Source organism: Ambystoma mexicanum, chromosome 7p, assembly GCF_040938575.1.
Source record: "Ambystoma mexicanum isolate Mex_15411 chromosome 7p, UKY_AmexF1_1, whole genome shotgun sequence".
NCBI classification, from domain to species: domain Eukaryota; kingdom Metazoa; phylum Chordata; class Amphibia; order Caudata; family Ambystomatidae; genus Ambystoma; species Ambystoma mexicanum.
Window position 1 is genome coordinate 622,214,253 of NC_090939.1, and position 21,366 is coordinate 622,235,618.

The window sequence follows — 21,366 nt, forward strand, 5'->3', positions numbered from 1 at the left end:
AACATTGGTAGAGCCTTGTTGTTGATGTGTAAACGTGTTAATAGTTGTATGTGTTTTGTTTGTATATTGCTGTTATATAGGAATGTTAGGTATTTGTTGGGATTAAATATAGTATCAAGATGTAGTAAGAGAGTATGTTTTCGTGGTGAGATAGTTGGGTCTATATTTTAAATTCTATTGAATGTATATATTTGATCTAATGTTTTAATTGGAATTCATTTGTGAATGCCTTGTGGGTAATGTATAAACATCATGGTATGTTGATATACATATATGCTGAATGTACTTTTTGACCTGCTATTTATGGGGGCGAGTAAAAATCCCACTCATCTTGGTTTTATTGTATGCTTAGTGTTGAAGAATGGGTTAAACATTAATGTTAGCATTCTCAACCTTTGTAGTATTACACTTTTTAAAGGTACCCTTGACTTGTTTTAGGTGTGGTTGATCATTTTATGCATTTCACAGAGTATACTTTTGCAGAATGTTTTTTTTATTTTATTTATTGTGCCCCTGACTGTACAGCATAGGTCCAGCAGCCCTTTTGCAGGTTAGATTAAATAGATCTCCTTATGTGCTTTTCAGTATATTTTTCATTGTGTAGTGTACTTTATTATTTAATGATGTTCCTCTTGCTCTTCTGTGAAGGTGTAGAAGCCCGGATGTGCGCTGGGTTGTGGCTGCTCATCTCATGCATTTTAATTTTATGGAATATATTTGACTTCCTTATGTCTCTTGGACCTCGCAGGGCACGTAGAGTGGACCTAATGTAAAATGTTTTGGGTTGTGGATTTTTTTTGTGTGTTTTGCTGAACATTTTCTATCTAGCTATATGTTTTCAATGTTATGTTGTCCCTCTGACCCTACTGCACATTTATGGTGCCCTTTGGTTTTCAAATGGAATTATGTAGCGGTATGTATGCATAGTCAAATGTTAGTTTTTCATTACCGAATGTTTGCCCTGTAGCAAAAAGCGCAATATGCTGTTTGCACAGTAGGGGGTGAACAATGGTATGTGGTCCCTTCTTTGATACCAAATACATGGCCAGAAACTTTGATGGTGAACATTTAAAAGGGGTGTTTCGCCATTCAAATATGAGCCTGGCCCATTGAAATGAGGGATTCATCTTGCCTGTCCTCATGCTTTTTGTTGACAAAGTATGCTCACTGGTAATCAGGTGGTTTACAGGTGTGTCTTCCGTGAGGAGGTGCCCGTGCACCGGACATCCCCATGGTGGCGATGATTTAAAAATAGTCAGGAATGTCCTTGGGAGGCTCATGGGCCCCCACTGGACTGAGAAGTGACAGACTGCACACCTCAGTGGAGGGGCCCTGCACTAATGTTAGATCAATGTCAGTTCGCCCCTGCTAACACTGACAGCAGTGCAGGAGGGGATCTATGTCCTCACTACGACCCCCAGAATTCCGACGGCCGAAAATGCCTTCGGAATTCTGTGGGCGACATTTTGGGTCGTGCAGGAGCAGTGGTGCCAGTATTTGTGGAAGGGCTCCATCTGGAGAATTTCACTGAATGACAGGATCATCTGCTGCTCTCTATAAATCTGCTGCCACTTTTCTGAGCGCTGCAACAACACTTAGAATTGGTACTTCCATTTTACTTCAGCTACCATTTTACTTCGAGGTTTTAAAAGATTCAGATCTCTGTCAGAGTTCTTGAAGATATGAATTGAAAATACTGTGAAATTCTAATGGAGTGAGGCCATAGTGGCAATCTGCTGTTTCGTGATGTAGAACATGTGCATTCTAGTGAAAGTTCTCTTATAGCATTTGGCATTTGGTAAGCATTTTGATAGGCCTAGTACGTTAGTCCCTTGCTGTGTTCCCCCCCCTTCCTACACCCCTCTCTCTCACCTTTTTTTTCACTCTGGCTGTACCAGAAATGTCGTCATCAGGCCCAGTACAGGAGTCGTCGGTCTGTTTGCATTTCCTTCCCACTCTCCCCCTCCATTCCTTATCTATGTCTTAGTTCTTGCACTATATGAAATGCCACCATGCCAAGTATAATAATTAATTTCACATTCTTATTGTTCATGGCCTGTAAGAATGTCATTGTATTTTCCGTTGTTCCGTCCCTTGCCTTGAAGCGCTCTGAAACACATTTTGTATAGGCACTATTCTAAATAAACTATCATATCATGAGTAGAGTTAAGTGGAGGAGATATTTTTGAATGATCATTTTAAAAAGATGTTTTCTTTCACTGCAGCTTCATACATTGATGTGCGTTTTACTTTTGTGCGCCCTTAGCTTGTGCATGTTATTTTTGCTGTTTCTATTTTTACTCGCTATGTCTACCACTGTTCGTGTAGTTCAAGTTTAAACTATAATAGTAGTCATGATGGATTTGGAGCCTAGGAATATAATTTATAACCTTTAAGAAACTCCCAATCCTTCATGGCCACCATTAGGAACATAGAAATAGGACTCACTACGCAGAGGGCGTGAGGAGCACAAGGGTCTGAGTGTTGGTGCATACAGGAGAAATGGAAAGCGAGCTCACCAAAGGTTGGCACTTGAGAGCTCTCATGCCTAGACAAGAATACCAGACTTGTGCATCCATCCTCTGCATAGTCTGCATGAAGGGCCTCTGGAGCAGGCTAATACCAAAAGCATTCGAGTTGAAGGATGAGACGAAAAAACATACAAGGGTGCTAATAAAGTGATAGGGGGATGCAAGGGGCAACCTGCCCCTCCTCCATCCCAGAAGGGCAGGAGAGAGCACACAGCTCGGCAAACATGGACAGCGCTCAGCCACAATTTAGGGAGAGCAGGAGTACAAATCTCCAATGAGTACAGGTGAGGCAACAGGCTTAGACTTGTCCATCCAAGTTGCTGAAATGAACCCGACTTTTCACAGTGCGGCAGTCAAGGCTTCAGTACTGACCAGGTGAGAGACCATCCCATTCAGGGTGTTGCCAGCAGAAATCCACCCTCTTCCCCATGGGCACATCCAGGGGTCAAGTCCTAATCACTAAAGTAGGGGGAATCATCAACACATGCAATGGGATGTGATGTCACCAGAAATTAGCATATGAAGGTGAAATATGCACATTTCATTAACTTGGCTTTGCATAACCACCCAAATTGAACAGGACAAATCGCATTTGCCTTTCATAAAATCAATACACACACAAAACTAAGAGAGGATATTTTCTTCTAACAATATTTACGAAAACTTAAAAAGGTGTGCATGTTTTAAACTCCAACAACCAATAAAAATGTTTTCCCTGGCACTTGCAGTACCGAAATGGGACATTTCACCTTTAGTTGTTTGTTACTTGTCATCAGGTTATATAGTGTAGTGGTGAAGTGTCTGGCATACAAATCTGGCGACTGCAATTTGATCCCCGAGTTCGGCTTTAATTCATAAATTCAAAGAGGATATTCAATGTTTATCATTTTTGCTGGGGGGTACTGAATCCGCCCTCTGAATGAAGTGGGTGGACTCCATCCCCCGCGTGTACCCTCGACTTGAGCCCTGGGCACATCTTCACTGAGGGAAGGCTGCAAAGTAGCCCCTACCACAGACTCACACAAGAGTGTCCGAGTACAGGGATACCAAACAAAAGCACCAAGTTCCTAGTGAGTATTTTCAGCTATGGGCAGTGGGAGTAACTGAATACACGCTTTCCAAAAGGCACCCATGTTTGATTATCGAGAAAGGGGATCTCTAGCACACTCCACACATCACCCTGAGAGCATTTGGCTCCCAGTCTGATCTTTACACCTCTGGTGGATTGTAGGTTGCAGCTTGTATCAGCTGCCAGAGTGCACGCAGGTCCCTGTGGAGCCATTGCACATAGGGGACCGATGACCGAGCACGACCTCTCTAGAGATAACGTCACACACAAGTCCCCGGGAAGCAGTTTCACAACAAAATATGCAAAAGTGGTATGAAAAGTAGAGTGCAGATTGTGAACAGTGTAACAGTATAGTTAATAAAAGCCAAAGCTTCAGTATGCTGAGGGAAAATTGCACTTACCGTTGGGGAAGTGTATCTGTTCAATGCACACATATGTAGGGGACAAAGTAAATTTAGTATTGTTAAGGCGGTTATCCTTCCTATATACACACAATCTACATGTATGCATTGTAGGTAATCAATAGACTTGTTCAGTGCACTTTCAGTGCACATATGGAGCAGGAAGAGATGTATTTATTATGGAAATGTGGAGGCCTGTTCAATGCAATCATAGTGCCCATGGACTGAAAGGTGTAAGCATAGTTGTCAATGACACAGACCCATTTGGCAGAGTCAGTGAGCAGAATGTACCGTCTGTGCGTGGGGTTGCAAGGACTGAGACCTGTTTAGGACAGTGTATATGTTTTTAAAGCTAGCTTTAGTGACTCTTATCCTGTCAAGGTGCAGTTAGAGTGTGCATGGAGTACACGTTGTGTTATAAGTGGTCGTTTCAGGGACATCTGTCAGCAACAGAGCACACCGATATTAGGTGTCCACTGTCACAGTGACAGATTCACCACTGCCGCTGTTGTACTGCAGGCAGCGTACATTGCCTGATTGTCTCCTTCTCACCTGAATCTATGCTCACCAAAAAAACAGAAATAGAACATGTCAGTAAGGATGCAAATTTTAAGAGAGAGTATTTCTGTGTTTGTGACGTGTGACAATTCAACCTTTCTAGGACTCGGTGAATGCGTTCCAGCATTCAACAAACAATCTACGTTTTGGGGTTGTTGATGCCGCACAAACTTTATAGCATTTGCAGGTATTCATTCTGAAATAAGGGCTTGCTGCAATCCCCTGCAAGTGCCTGTAACAAGCCCAAATGCCCTACCGGACCACGGCAAGCCCTTAATGGCCTGCAGCAGCACCTTCAATGAGCGACGTTTAAGACACCATACAAAAAAGGGAAGTTGTGGTTACCCTGGCCTTCAGTGAGGTCTGTCCAGGGACCTAGAGTGTTACATATATTTATTAAATGCTGTCAGTGACACTACCGTTTCTTTGGACAAGAATTCCTGCATGCACCACACAATGCTATTCCAATACTAGGACCACAAAACCCTTCCCGTATTGCCAAGATCCGATCTGCAGGTCCTAGTCCATCAGACTTTTTGTGTTCCTATCTCAGTACTGGGACACTCAATTAGTTCTACCAATTCACCTCAATCCTTACCAAGGGATTTCAATTGTGAGTGCAACTTGAACTACTACTAGAGCCAATGTGCAACCGCCGACCTCACTGCTGACTTTGAGCACACACTGCAATGTTTATATTTACATTGAGATACTGTCACAGTCCCTATTGAAATCGAATTTGCACAATGATCTGATATTCATGTTCGATCTAGCCACAAGGTGATTTTAGAGGACGGAGAGGCATCCTTCCCGCCATGTTAATCTGCTCCTTTTCCCTGTGTGTATCTTCTGAGCTCACAGCGTACTGGATGCTCTTTAAAGATTGAAATGCTGTTTTACATAAATACAGTGGCCGCTCGTTAACCCACATGCAAATAGTCACATTTGGTACAGCATGCTGTTTATTGATGGCTTTCTAGAAAATCCTGTTTTCAGTGTGAGATGAATATCCCTGTTAAGAGGGCCTGGATAAAATCAAAATTACATAGACGTTCTGTAATCAGATCAAACTAGACTAAATGGCGAAAATAGACAAAGTGCAAGGAAAAAACAGACATCATCTCTATAATAAACTATTGGTTGGTATAACACATACTGGGCCGCCTAACATTGGGGGTTTTGATTGTTTGGCTTTCTTTTGACTAACTTTGGGCAACTGACAGGTCGTCATGCCATGAGTCAGACAGGAGTAGGGGGAGCGAGGTCCACTGACTGCTTTCCCTTCAATTAAAAAAAATCCCATCCCTCATTCCTAGCCCATGAGCCATGGTGATTTATTTGTATTCAACCTTGTGTGGCGCGTGTATCTCGGACTATGCCAGAGGAGCGAGGCAGCTGTCCTATCTGTGTTCATTGCTAATGAATAGACAGTGGGCCTCATTACGAGTCTGGCGGTAACCGAGGTGGTAAAACCGCCTGGTTACCGCCAGACTTGTATTACCATTCTGCCTTCGTGACTCCCGGAATTACCGGGGCATTACAACCCCGGTGTCCCTGGAATTCCAGAGGCAGAATGGTGTTAATCCACATTCCCATTGAGACCCATAGGACAATTGTGTCGGTGTTTCCTCGTCCACCTGCAGGCGGGCGGTTTAAACCCGCCAGGTCAGACCTGGCGGGTTTGACGCCTCCGCCTGCAGGAGTTGTGATCGCCTGGCATGGAAACAACGGTGGCGGCGGGTTTACCGCCACCGTTGTTTCCATACCGGGCAAGTTATAATGAGACCCAGTGTTGTTCAATTATAGGTCACGTGTGATGAGACTGTGTTTGGAATTATTTCACTGTGCATTTATTGGGATTTTAGTTAATATTACTGTGAGCATTATGGTTCCTATTACCACTGGGGACACTCTTGAGTTATTCATTCTGGGTTCTCCTTAGGTTTATGCTTCGCTCGCACCTCTCTTGCAAAGGCTGGTTGTTCTTGTAATGAATCTAAGAATGTATGTCCTTCTCACCTGAATCTATGCTTACCAAAAAGCCAGAAATAGAACATGTCAGTAAGGATGCAAATTTTAAGAGAGAGTATTTCTGTGTTTGTGACGTGTGACAATTCAACCTTTCTAAGACTCGGTGTTCCAGCATTCAACAAATAATCTACGTTTTGTGGTTGTTGATGCCGCACAAACTTTATAGCATGTGCAGGTATTCATCCTGAAATAAGGGCTTGCTGCAATCCCCTGCAAGTGCCTGTAACAAGCCCAAATGCCCTACCGGATCACGGCAAGCCCCTTAATGCCAGGAGGACATTTTAAACTTGTTTCTATTTTAATCTTGGGCTGGAAATAAAGAATAACTTGCAACTACTCGTGGGGCACTCTGGGGAGGAAGGCCATGAGGAGAAATGGGGGGCTGCTGTCATAGGAAGGCTCTCGAGGGGAGTGGAAATGTGGGTTAATACCCCAAAAGTAATCTAAACATCTTACAGGTCAACAAACTTTTGGGCTAATGTGTTTTGAGTTGAGATTGATGTGCAAATGTCAGGTGTAGATCCAAATAGATATGACTCTGATTTCCACCTTTTTAACGTCTACAAAATAGAGCCATTACGTGGTCGAAGAGGAGGGCATGCATCAGTGTAACGCTGAAAGATTCTGGGAGCATGCACTAAATTAAAAACCAATAAAGTAGTGCATGACACTTAAAATACATTGTTCTTTTTGATTAAGAAAGTATGCAAACATTGACTCAATTAATGCATATGTAATAAGCCACCATGCTGACACCATTGACCAGCGTAGAGTGAGCACAATGGCAATATAATAGTCACTGACGCTGAAAGACTTACAGCACGTAAGGCTAAAGCACAAGCTTCACAAACACACACGCACATACACACACACACACACTGTATAGCCTGTCCCACAGCAATGCAGTGTTCCTTCAGTTGACCTCCTCACCCTAAAATAGGCCCACCTCTTAAGAAGCGAGAGCACATTTGTCCAAAAATCACATTTATTGTACAAACAGCCAGGAGGCACTAGAAGACTCTTTAGAGACCTAACTAACCAGATTCTCCTCTAACCACACAAAGATTTCACATTTTGTTCATTTTGCAAGTTTCACACTGCCACATATTTCGTTACAAAGTCATCCCCCCAAAAATGATTGGTCAACCCTACACAAAGAAATCTAACCGCCCTCAGTTTCCATGCTCTAATTGGATACATTTATTTAACCACTATCACCTTTTGACATATATTTGCATTATCTCATATTTACAGCACACCCCTTTTTGTGATCCTTCTATAGTAAGTCATGACATCATCACATAGTTACATATTCATGCAAAACAATCCTAATTTATTACAAGTTCCCTCTTGTCAGGACCTCTAACCCTGTGCTCAGTACACCGACAGCCTTGGGACTGAGCAGGCTGCAGCTTTTCAGTGCCCGCCTCGATTTTCCTCAGGTATGCCACTGGAGAGAGCTTATTTCCTGCTCTCAGCGGACCTCCTGGATAGCTCAGCCACCCTTTCCAGGATCCACTTGCAGCCTGTCATCACTGCCCTACTAAGAGGACAGACACTATTCAGTAGCACATGAAGATTGATTTTGTCCTGAAGAAGATGGTCGGTAATCAGTCACGAACCATCGAAACCGGTCGACCTCACCTGTTGTGGCTCCACCACAACATTTTATGATACCCCCAAGACCAACAGGGGTTACTGCATGAAATTGAGAGAAAACCCAAAAAGCATGGGTTTTCCTATCCCACAACAAGTGGGACAGTGCATTTTTTAGTGATAATTTGGTATCATGGCAATCACCCTCTGGGCAACCACCCTTTTGCAAGGAACTCTCTAGTTATTAGTGTTAAAATAAAGTTACATGACTATTCCAATGCCTCAATCTTTGCAGTTGTGACTGCTAGCTGCCTAGATTTAAGAATACGAGATTGAATTCCCCTCTCGCACTCTCATACATTTGTGCTGGTTGCCCTCACTCCCACCCCGCATCAGACCAGCTCCTTACCCTGTGTCCAAGAGAACAGGACCACGGTTAATATAAATATCATTAGTTGTTTGGTCTTGCCCTTATCGGCAAGTTGATGAACCTTTTCCCCAGCAAACCGTTCTCTGTGTACCACCAAACCTACCCTACCAGGTTGCCAGACTTCCCTGGTCATTGAATAACAGCTCCCATGTACTTAGAAAGATTACATTTCCTCTCCACCATAGCACCAAGTCATAAAACCATTGCCTGGCTGCAAATGACCATTTGATGTTATCACAGCTGGCCAAATGCAATTAGCTGCCTGCAACCAGCCTTCAACCCAATCAACCAGATTCCCAGGTTGCAGAGAGTTTGTCTTGCCACAACAGTTTTCTCTGGCCTACACAAACCCCCAGCTATAAAGGATACATGGTATACAGATTCAGGTATTCGCCATGTACCCCTTTTTTCACCAACTTTCCCAAACACCTTTCCCTTAACACTCCCATGTATGTATGTCTGTGAATGTAGGTTCAAGACTAAAACGTCCCCTCACAGTGACTTCTCCATCTGTGAATCTCCTTTCCTCGAATGCATAGATGAAGCTCCTCGCTTTTCATCTGAAGGCACGATGTGGCATGCCACACAAATACATCGTGCTTATATTGTATCGGTTAATTTGTCATTATGTTGCTACCCGCATGCAATACTAAAATCTATCAACTATACACAAAGTAAAACTAATAGCAACACTCATTCCATCCTTATTAACTACACTAGATGCATGCTAAATTGCAACATTGCACCAACATTACTGTCATCACAGTCACCAATATGACACAGGCAATGCAAATCCTCTTTCCCATTGAAATCTGTATTGACCACTCAAACATTACCCCCTTTAGTTAATTCATGAACTAATAAACCAATCCCTTGTTCTTTCAAACCGTCTTCTTGGGGAAATAAGACCCTACAAATATCTCTCACACCAGTCTCACTATGGGCCTAATCCTCCACTGAACAAAGCCAACTCATCCCCCTAACATTTCTGAAATGTCCCTGCTCTTCCACACAATTCTCCCAATTTGGTGGAGGACATAAAGCAACATCTGAAATCCCAACCAACCCTGGATCAATTTCTTTTTTTTAAAATTTTTATTTTTGTTCAGAGAGAGGTACAACAAGACCAAACTGGCCAGCGGTCAGCGAATCACAGCATGATATTACAACATAGATGAACATTTACAGTATACACTACAAATTTGCACTTTGTTTGACAGTACTAGAGTGGTGAAGATGGGTTGTCCTCTTCATCAGACAACATATTACATAGATAGAGTCTGAACAGTGGCCATATGTCTTTGGGGCGGCATCTCGATGGCAATGTAATAATAAATTGTTCTTCAAGTTCATTAACCATCGACAGGTCTTTCAAGAAGTCCAGTCGCCTGGGAGGATCTATGGACTTCCAACATTTCAGTATATTTCATTTTGCAACCACACATGCTAAATTGAACAATCATCTAGTGGTAGTTGCAGCGGTATACCGTTCTTTTGCCGCAGGATTTTTCGTCGCAGGACTTTTCATCGCCGTTTTTTTATCGGAACAAAAATCATCGTTTTTCTTTTTTTGGGGGGGGCGTTTAAAAATTAAATAAATATTTGTGGGTGAAAGGGAATAACAATGAGTTTTTTTCGATAAAAAAACGGCGATAAAAAGTCCTGCGACGAAAAATCCTGCGGCAAAATAACGTAGAACCGTTGCAGCCTTACCAATATCCCCAAAAAGGTATTTCCGTGGGGAAGGTGTAGCAGGTATTGCCGTAATGTCTTCCAGAATCTCCGCCACCTCCCCCCAGAATTTAGTTATCGGCGGGAAGCCCAATACATGTGATAGGAGTCTGCGTCAGGGGCATCACATTTAGGGTATTTCCCTGTGTGGCCCTGCACACACTTAGCTAACTTGGCTGGGATGTAGTGCAACTGGTTCAGAACTTTAAACTGAATAAGACGTAGCCCTGAGTTCATGGATACACATTTAGTCAACTGGCAATATCTCAACCATGTGGTTTCACACAGCTCCACACCCAGATCTCGTTCCCAGGTCTCTTTAATGTTATTTCATGGCTTGGAATGGATCTGAACAAGGCTGTATAGTGCAGACAGACTTTTCCTGTTTCCCCCTGGTTCTGTCATGGCTGCAATACATTTGTGTGTGGGTGGCTCTTCTGGGAAGGAGGGCCATTTGGTGGCAAAGGCAGATTTCATCCTGTGAAACTGAAATCGCTTAAGGTGATCTCCACCCACTGCCCCGACAAAATCATCTAATGCACAGTATCTCCCTTCCGGGAACATGTCTCGCATTCTAAATTGTTTCTGTGGGTTCCAGGTACCCTGGAGTGCCTTATCAAATGTGAGGTTATGCCCGGGAAGTTCCATAATGGCACCTCCGGGTCATATGGGGTTGTAATGGCAAGTCTCTTATATATCCTGGCCCATGCACACCCAGTGGCGCTTACAGGATCATATTTGCACGTGTCCTTCCAATTAAGGTCAAACATAACAGCTCGCAGGTCTGAGGCGGATGCGGCAAATCTTTCCAAGGTAATGTATGGTGCCGTGTCCTCTGGGTCGAACCAGTGTCTCACGAAGTGTGCCTGTGATGTTAGGTAATAAAGTTCAAAGTCTGGTGCTGCAATCCCACCTTTTGCAAAGGGTTCTGTCATTTTGGACCACTTCAACCTGGGCGTTTTCCCTCCCCATACAGATGTAGTGGCGAGAGTATTGAGTTTGGTGAAGAATGTTCTGCCCGGCCAAATCGGTATGTTGCAAAAAAGGTATAGGAGTTTGGGTAGCACTACCATCTTAAGTAACAATATTTGCCCTTATAGGGATAGAGGGAGCTTGTTCCAGACTTGTAGTTTAACTGTTAGGGATTGTAGGAGTTCACCATGATTTTCTGCGAGCAATGTACTCCCGTCTCTGGATACCCTGATCCCCAAGTAGCGGATGTGTGTTGGTGACCATTTGAATCCCTGTGTGTCTGACATATCTCTAGTTTTAGGTATAAGCGGAAAAAGTTCTGACTTAGAAACATTAACCCTGTACCCCGAGTATTCAGAGGACCTCTTAACCTCAGCCATAATTGGCGCTAGATTTACCTCCGGGTTCCTAATATATAGTAGGGTGTCATCCGCATATAAGGAAATTATTTGTGGTCTCCCTGTCATACGAAGACCTCTACATGAATGGTTTTGTCGGACGTATTCAGCCATGGGTTCTATTGTAAGTGCGAAAAGTATTGGAGAGAAGGGGCAGCCCTGTCTGGTGCCTCTATCCAGACGAAACAGGGATGACATGGTTTGATTTGTTAGTACCTTCGCTCCCGGGCAAGTATACAGTAACCTGACACAGCTAACAAAGTATACTCCCAACCCAAATCTCTCAAGGACCTGAAACAGATAGACCCAGGAGACAGAGGCAAAAGCTTTCTCGGCATCAAGAGACGCTGCCACCGCATCCGCCGCTGGGTCTATCTGTGTCATCACTCCAAAGAGTCTGTGCAGATTAACAGCAGTGGACCTTGTTGGTATAAAGCCAGCCTGGTCGGGATGCACCAATATAGGTATATAGGGCAGGAGCCTGGTAGCTAGGACCTTTGCGAAAATCTTTGCATCGGTATTAATGAGTGAGAGGGGTCTATTTGACCCCATGTCCTGAGGGGGTCTACAGGGTTTAAGAAGGACCATTATCACTGCCTCTCGCATAGTGTCTGGTAGTATGCCGCACTCCATCGCCTCTTCCCATGCTTTCAGTAAGACAGGGGCTAGTATGTCATGGAATTCTTTATATAATTCGGCACCTAGACCGTTGGGGCCGGGGGCTTTACCTGATGTTAATGCTTTCATTGCCTCTGTAATTTCCTCGAGTGATATGGGGGTGTCTAACATCATGTGTGTCTCCGGAGTCAGGGTTGGGAGATCAATCACGTCCAGATACTCCACTATTTCTTCTTTAGTTTTGGTGTCCCTATTGGAATATAGTGATTTATAGAATGCGGCAAACATATCGTTAATTTCTTGGTCCCCATTGACTATGTCACCACTAGGTGTCTGGATTGTCGCTATAGGGGGATGGCCGTGTTCGGCCTTAAGCATCCAGCTAGGAATCTCCCTGCTTTATTGCTTTCCCCGTATCAACAAGCACGGACCGGGGCAGCCATGTATTGTACCTCCCTCGCAGCAAGCTTATTAAATTCGGCCAGTGTAGTGTGAATATCCAGAAGGGCCTCTTTACTAAGTGTACATGTGTATTCAAACTCCAGGAGCTCAAGTTTGGCCTCCATTGTGTCCAACTCTTGCCTAACTGCCTTCAGTAGACCCGTAGTTTTGGCCATAATTGCACCACGTACCCATACTTTAAATGTTCCCCACAGTGTAGAGCATGGGTGCACAACATACGGCCCGCGGGCCAGTTGCGGCCCGCCATGCCCTTTTGACCGGCCCGCGAGGCACAAAGACTTTCCTAATGAATGTTTGTGTTTGAATGTATTTTGTGTGTATGTTGAGACGCGGGGGTGGGGGGGGTGTCGGATGTGTATGAATGTTTGTGTTTGAATGTATTTTGTGTGTATGTTGAGATGCGGGGGTGGGGGGGTGTGTCGGATGTGTATGAATGTTTGTGTTTGAATGTATTTTGTGTGTATGTTGAGATGCGGGGGTGGGGGGGTGTGTCGGATGTGTATGAATGTTTGTGTTTGAATGTATTTTGTGTGTATGTTGAGATGCGGGGGTGGGGGGGTGTGTCGGATGTGTATGAATGTTTGTATTTTAATGTATTTTGTGTGTATGTTGAGATGCGGGGGTGGGGGTGTGTGTCGGATGTGTATGAATGTTTGTGTTTGCATGTATTTTGTGTGTATGTTGAGATGCGGGGGTGGGGGGGTGTGTCGGATGTGTATGAATGTTTGTGTTTGAATGTATTTTGTGTGTATGTTGAGATGCGGGGGTGGGGGGGGTGTCGGATGTGTATGAATGTTTGTGTTTGAATGTATTTTGTGTGTATGTTGAGATGCAGGGGTGGGGGTGTGTGTCGGATGTGTATGAATGTTTGTGTTTGAATGTATTTTGTGTGTATGTTGAGATGCGGGGGTGGGGGTGTGTCGGATGTGTATGAATGTTTGTGTTTGTATTTTGTGTGTATGTTGAGATGCGGGGGTGGGGGGGGTGTCGGATGTGTATGAATGTTTGTGTTTGAATGTATTTTGTGTGTATGTTGAGATGCGGGGGTGGGAGGTGTGTCGGATGTGTATGAATGTTTGTGTTTGAACGTATTTTGTGTGTATGTTGAGATGCGGGGGTGGGGGTGTGTCGGATGTGTATAAATGTTTGTGTTTGTATTTTGTGTGTATGTTGAGATGCGGGGGTGGAGGGGGTGTGTCGGATGTGTATGAATGTTTGTGTTTGAATGTATTTTGTGTGTATGTTGAGATGCGGGGTGGGGGGGTGTGTCGGATGTGTATGAATGTTTGTGTTTGAATGTATTTTGTGTGGAGGTTGAGATGCGGGGGTGGAGGGGTGTGTCGGATGTGTATGAATGTTTGTGTTTGCATGTATTTTGTGTGTATGTTGAGATGCGGGGGTGGGGGGGGGGTGTCGGATGTGTATGAATGTTTGTGTTTGAATGTATTTTGTGTGTATGTTGAGATGCGGGGGTGGGGGGGTGTGTCGGATGTGTATGAATGCTTGTGTTTGAATGTATTTTGTGTGTATGTTGAGATGCGGGGGTGGGGGGGTGTCGGATGTGTATGAATGTTTTGATTTGAATGTTTTTTGTGTGCTGAGTTGGGGGGTGGGGGTTCGGGTCTGTATGGGTGCTTGTTTGAGAGTTTGCTGTTTTGGGGGGGTGGGGGGTTCGGGTCTGTATGGGTGCATGCTTGAGTGTGTGTGTGCTGAGTTGGGGGTGGGGGTTTGGAGTTGGGGGGGTGGGGGGTTTGGGTCTGTATGGGTGCATGTTTGTGTGTGTGCTGATTTGGGGGGTGGGGGGTTCGGGTCTGTATGGGTGCATGTTTGTGTGTGTGCTGAGTTGGGGGGTGGGGGGTTCGGGTCTGTATGGGTGCATGTTTGTGTGTGTGCCGAGTTGGGGGGTGGGGGGTTCGGGTCTGTATGGGTGCATGTTTGTGTGCTGGGGTGGGGGGTTCGGGTCTGTATGGGTGCATGTTTGTGTGTGTGCTGAGTTGGGGGGTGGGGGTTCGGGTCTGTATTGGTGCATGTTTGTGTGTGTGCTGAGTTGGGGGGTGGGGGTTCGGGTCTGTATTGGGGCATAGTGTTTGGTTGGGGGTGAGGGGGCCATGGGGCATAGTGTTTGGTTGGGGGTGAGGGGGCCATGGGGCATAGTGTTTGGTTGGGGGTGAGGGACATGGGGCATAGTGTTTGGTTGGGGGTGAGGGGGCCATGGACCATAGTGTTTGGTTGGGGGTGAGGGGGCCATGGGGCATAGTGTTTGGTTGGGGGTGAGGGCCATGGGGCATAGTGTTTGGTTGGGGGTGAGAGGGACATGGGGCATAGTGTTTGGTTGGGGGCGAGGGGGACATGGGGCATAGTGTTTGGTTGGGGGTGAGGGGGACATGGGGCATAGTGTTTGGTTGGGGGTGAGGGGGACATGGGGCATAGTGTTTGGTTGGGGGTGAGGGGGTCATGGGGCATAGTGTTTGGTTGGGGGTGAGGGGGCCATGGGGCATAGTGTTTGGTTGGGGGTGAGGGGGCCATGGGGCATAGTGTTTGGTTGGGGTGAGGGGGCCATGGGGCATAGTGTATCTAGGGTCAATAAAATATCTATAAGTTAATGAAACAGGCGAGATACAATAACTAAATAGAAATAAATTATAACAATGGAAAATGTGTAGTACAAAATGTAAGTTTGAAATGCAAATAAAAATCGTTACCCCTCAAAAACATTCTTTTTCCATGTGTTTAGTACAAATTGGGGGTTTAAAAAGCCTCCTGCCACGCCCCGCCTACCGCCCCGCCCACATTTACTTTTCGGCCCACTATAGCCCTCATGTAAGGTACTTTCGGCCCTCTGTCAAAATCAGTTGTGCACCCCTGGTGTAGAGCATTGGTCTACCGACCCTTCATTTAGTTGAAAAGATTCCTCTATTTCAGTGTGAAGTGATTCACAAACGTTAGGGTCTCTTAGTAGAACAGGGGGCATTTTCCAGCGTCTGGCCCTCGGGGCAGCTTCGCCGATACACAAAGTAATTGACACAGGGGAATGATCTGAGAGGGTGCGGGGGTACATTTCGCAGTGCTGGACCATATTCGTGAGTGTTGAGCTGATCAGCCAGTAATCAATTTGAGATTCAGAATCATGCACTGATGAATAGAAAGTGAAGCGCTGTTCTTGGGGATGTAGTTCTCGCCAGATGTCTACCATGGTCATCTGTTGCATTATTTGTCGTATAGCTAATGCGGTTTTGGTCAAGGTTTTATGGGAGGTTGTAGACCTGTCGAGGGTCGTGTCAAGTATCGTATTAAAATCTCCTCCCAAAATCACTGCCGCATCCTCAGCTTCAACCATCAAATTATATATAGCATTGTAGAATTCAGGGTCTTCTATGTTGGGGCCATACGTGTTAACTATAACCATTTTCCGTCCCTGCCAACTCGCCCCAGATTACAACATATCTCCCTTGTGTCAGTTTTAGCGTCCTGGATACAGAAGCCAAGATTCTGATGTATTAGGGTCAGATCCCCTCTGGTTTAGGAGGAACATCCAGTATAATATCGCAATGCGCCCCATCTAGGGAGAAAATTGGAACAGACCTGCCCCATTGCGTGAGTTTCTTGCAGTAACACGATCTGGGGGTTATGTCTGGTTTTGTATGCTGAGATTTTCCTGGCCTTAATCGGGTTGTTTAGGCCCTGGATATTCCATCAAAGAAGTTTAACAGTTACCCCCTGTCACCCAGTACCATGGTATTCTATTACTATCAATGTGTGAAGTGATTCGCTTACGACACCAACCTTAACAGTTGAACCCGATGCAACCAGTCTCTGCATTTTAGAACTCTTGCCAACCGTAGCAATACTTTGTACCCTACTCCCACCCCTGCCCACACCATCAACCCCAACCCGATGATGTAACCCTTTCCCCATAACCTGTGGAACTTTCCTGAGGGTCGCTAGTTGCAGTCGCAGGGCCTCCATCAGTAGAGGCTCACAATCCCACCCTTTTCAAACAATATCAATTGGAGCCATTGCTCTCGGGAGAGATGTCTTCACAGCTTAAGTAAGTATGTTTCCGTAACTCCATTTCAGTCGGCTGAGTCCGGGACTTCGTCTCCAGGTCGTGGTGGCCTGTTCCGATCTCGTGGATGTTCTTTGGGAGGAATGGGGATGGATGCCTCAATGTACGCTATGGCTTCCGCACGGGTCTCAAAGAAATGCGACCTGCCTCCATGTTGAATCCGTAGTTTCGCCGGGAAGATGAAGGCGTATGGGACATGACGCAATCTCAGAAGTTTTTTGGCTTGTTCATAGGATCTGCGTTGCATTTGGATGCTGGTCGAGGAGGCACACAATAATCGTGCGCGGTGGCGCCCCAGGCTTGGGTGTCGGCGCTAGGGTGCGATGAGCCCTCTCAACAAGAAAGTGGTTAGAAAAGGATTCCATGCCCAGAAGAGTTTTCAAAAGGACCTCAACTTGTCGCTCCATTGGACCCTTACAGAAGGATTCTGGAATGCCGACACTACTGATATTGTTTCTTCTAAATCGAGATTCCAGGTCATCGCATTTTGCTCGAGACTTATGCAGTTCCCCTTTCAGCTGTGCTATGTATCGACCATGTTGTTTTAGCATATCTTCATTTGTGCTGATTCTGTTCTCAACTTCTGTGACGTGAGTGCTCTCCTTGTCCACTCTAGCCTTAAGAGAGCTGATAGTTGAAACAATATCGTCCAGCTTGACGTTCACTGCCAGGAAGCCATTCTGTACCATGGTCATTAGGCGGTCTTTCTGTCGTCATGTTCAATCGCAGCAGGATTGTCATCCCCCATGTTTATGGCGGCCGGCGTCCCCTGAGGTTGGGAGCTGGCATAGGAGTCCATTGGGCACTGTTTTTTTCACGCCCGTGCTTTTTTTCTCGTTGCGGCCCATGAGTCACCCGTGCAGAGCAAGGGTCGATCACGCGGGTGAGGCCAGCCGTCCACACAGGATTAGTATAGCCTGTACAGAACAATGTCAATATCTATATTGTGCAACCTGTTGGGTACCAGTGTACCAAATGTTATGTAACGTATATGACATTGCCACACGGGTCCTCGGTTGTTCTGCGGGGAGGAAATGCTCCCTACAGAGCTGCCCCGCAGTGTATATCGGATTCTTATCAGTGGTAGCTGCAGGCGAGGGCCGCGTACGTTGTAAGAGCAGTTAGCCAGAGTATTAATTTGGATTGAGGCCGAGCTCAGGCCGCTGCATATGCTGGTTCGGGTATTGTGCAGCTAGTGGTGGCAGCGGTCTCATACTTGTCACGCTTGGCAGTGTGTTTCGGATCCTTATAGGTGGTAGCTACAGGCTAGGAGCGGGTAGCTTGAGCATTTAACTGAATTGAGGCTGAGCTCGGGCCGAAGCATACACTGGTTCAGGTCCTTTGCGGCAGGCGGTGACGGCGTTCCTGTCTTTTGGATGTCACAAGTCTTCGTATTAGAGCTTCGCCACCGTCACCATCAGCCCGTCCCCATACAGGTACACAGCGGTCCACTGACTGTATGTCACGCCACCTCCCGCGCTCATGGCGCGACCAGAACTCGGTGCAATCATAGGGGTGCCCCCCTGCTGTGGATCTCAAACTTCCTCTGGCAGCGTGGGCTGTGTTGAGGGGTCAATAGAGTCTTGTGTGGGCCCCCTCAGCGGTGACCAGTGGCAGGGCGGTGCCCCCTGGAGAACCCAGGCCGAAACTTGCAGGTATAGTACAATGCCCAGCACACTTCGCGGATGTATTGTGACCGCCCACGTTAGCACTGTCTCTGGGTGGCAGCCAGTGTGGAACGGATTTTATAAAACTTTACTTCATCACACAGCCACTGTCTCTGGGTCCACACGCTTCTACATCTCTCACCTGCTCTCGCAACATCGGACGAGGACTCGCTCGGAGGCAGGCATGAGTCGGCTGGGGCCCTGCGTGAAAGATGGCATGCCGACCCAGTCATTATCCGGGAGGTGGGCCGGAGCCACAGACCATCTCGTGTCCACCCTGGGTCCTGATGTCTGCCCACACGGTCCGCCCCCAGGCCCGTGCTGTGGGGTTGTACTGCGGTGATCGGCGCTCCTCCCCCACGCGGCCTTGTGCTGATGACGGCACCTCGGTCTGGCGTAGGATTCTTCCGGAGCCCTGGGGCGACCCGCGGTCCACTGGAGAAGCCGTTAGTCTGAAGGGAGCTGCGAACTCCCTCGCGCCTCTGCAGTTTCGAGCAGGATTTGCACACAATGTGCAGCAGGAGTACGGGAAACAGACGGTGTAGTAGGTTCTTCTCTCCCCGGCTCCAAAAAGGATTTATTTATATATAGGATGTTCGTGGGATCGGAGCGCTCCGATCAGGCGGCCATCTTAGTTGCGCGCAACAGCGCCACCCGGATCAATTTCTAACTCAGTCCGAGTACCAATGTGATATGAAATGGTAGTGGTCCTAGCCTTGGACAGGGTCACAGTCATCATGGCAGGTGCTTTATGTATCTGGCCAGAACAGCATCGTAGGAGCATCTCACAGACGCAAATGATAATGAGCAAGAAGACAATAATTGCCATAAGGATCTTCACGGCTATTCTCATGCAGCAAGAGAACAGAGAGTCCAACCAAGAGTCATTTTCAATTCCTGCTTCCTTCTCCATGACCCCTCTTAGGTTATGTATCGTAGGTTATGTAATGCGGAAATTGTCTCAGAATCCCATTTCCAAATCATTGGGAGGCGTGAAGGTACAGCACATGCTCCCTATTTTTTGGCACACTCCCCCTTCCATGGCTGTCAGGAGGTTGTCGATGTACCTGTTTTGCAGGGCTATGAGCCTCAAAGCCCACAGTTGTTCTTTTATTGCACTGAAAGCTGACTCAGAAGAATTTACGAACAGCAACAGTTCATTGCGGGTGACCTGAAGCCACTTTGCATTCACAATGGCTTGAATGCCAGGGGCCAAAAGAGAAGAGAAGAACATCTCACTTCTGCTGAACAGTCTGTACTGTTCAGGAGAGCTTGTGTAGATGCTGAGGAAATATTGTTAGATCTTTCTGTACATCTAATTTTTTTCTTCATTTTTTTATTTTGTGCATTTAGGAAACATTAAGTCCTTTCGCACATAAAAAACCCATAAAAACAGAAAAATAACATTAAAATACAAGCAGTATTTCACCAAAGAACAGCCGAAAATTACATTTCATTTTAAGCATTAGACAATATACTAAGATTCATCCCTTCATACATCCATTCATCCATTATCTTCAGATGATCAGTCGATTATAAAAGGGTACATTGCCTTGATCTTAAGCCATATATGAAAGGGGGCAGCTGTAATAACATATGATTCCCCACAATAGAGCATGCTCCAGAACTGATCTGAGCAATAATTAACACATTTGGCATATTCCTGTATATAAAGAGCACTAAGAACCCGACAATCAGTAAGGACATGTCATGCTGTTTCCACCTGAGTATGACATAGTCGGCAGAGGCTCTCCTCTCTTTTCATCCCCTTCCATGCCCGGTGTATCCCAAAACAGGGAGCATATTGAATCTAAGGTGGAATATGAATCTGATGAGACCAGGGAGATATAGTGTAACAAGATATTTATGCTGAGAATCTTCAAATTGGCCCTGCTGTCAATACACTGCATGCCAGCTCAATTTCGCCAATTTGCTGAGGGATGAGATACAGTGATGAATGCAGTATTTGCTACTCAGCACGGTCAAAAATACAGGGACATTGCATATACTGGAGCAGGCGAAATGAAATATCTAGACAATGTAAACCCACCGTGTTCTCCAAATCCTTGAACAAAGTGATTTTAAAGCAGAGATTACCATGGTCCTGTGTTAAGTATAGCAAAGAGGAAGTGGAGCTCCATCTCAACAATTCCGCTTTTAACATTAAGCAAAAGCCATTGAATTGTCGGTGTCTGATGACACAAATGACACAAAGGGCACAGGGGACAAAATGGGCACAGATGTGGCTTTAGGTATTGGGCTGGCAAGTATACAAACTACTCTGGGGCACAATAAGAACAGGCACGTGCAGGGTGGTGAAATTGCACACACCAAGCAAGGCTGGAGATAACTGTCGATACAAAAACTGTCCACATGGCCAAAACACATTGAGAAGTTCAGATGTACCTCCGGCCAGATCACAAAAAAACAACAGTCGCCAAGGCTATTATGTCACACTCCCAACATCTAGTTATACAAAAACGGTACCATAGATTGTCTATTTTTTATAAAACACATCTGTTTTTTTATTTTCTACCAGGATAACACATACTGTTCTTTAAAAACAATTCATGTATACACATTCATTAGCCAACAGGGGCCTTCATACAATGTTTAAACAATCAAAAACATATATCCTTTACAGACACAAGTAGAACCAATATTTACAGTTCTGATCTATGAACCCCATAGATCCTTCTTTCAATGTACAATTTCCAGACCCTGGTATTCTCTAGGATCGTTTCTAAATTTGATTTTTTCTTTATACTTAACCTGCTCTAACTGGTGCAGTGTTGATGGTTGCTGATCTAAGGTTGACACAGTGTGTTTTGACTGT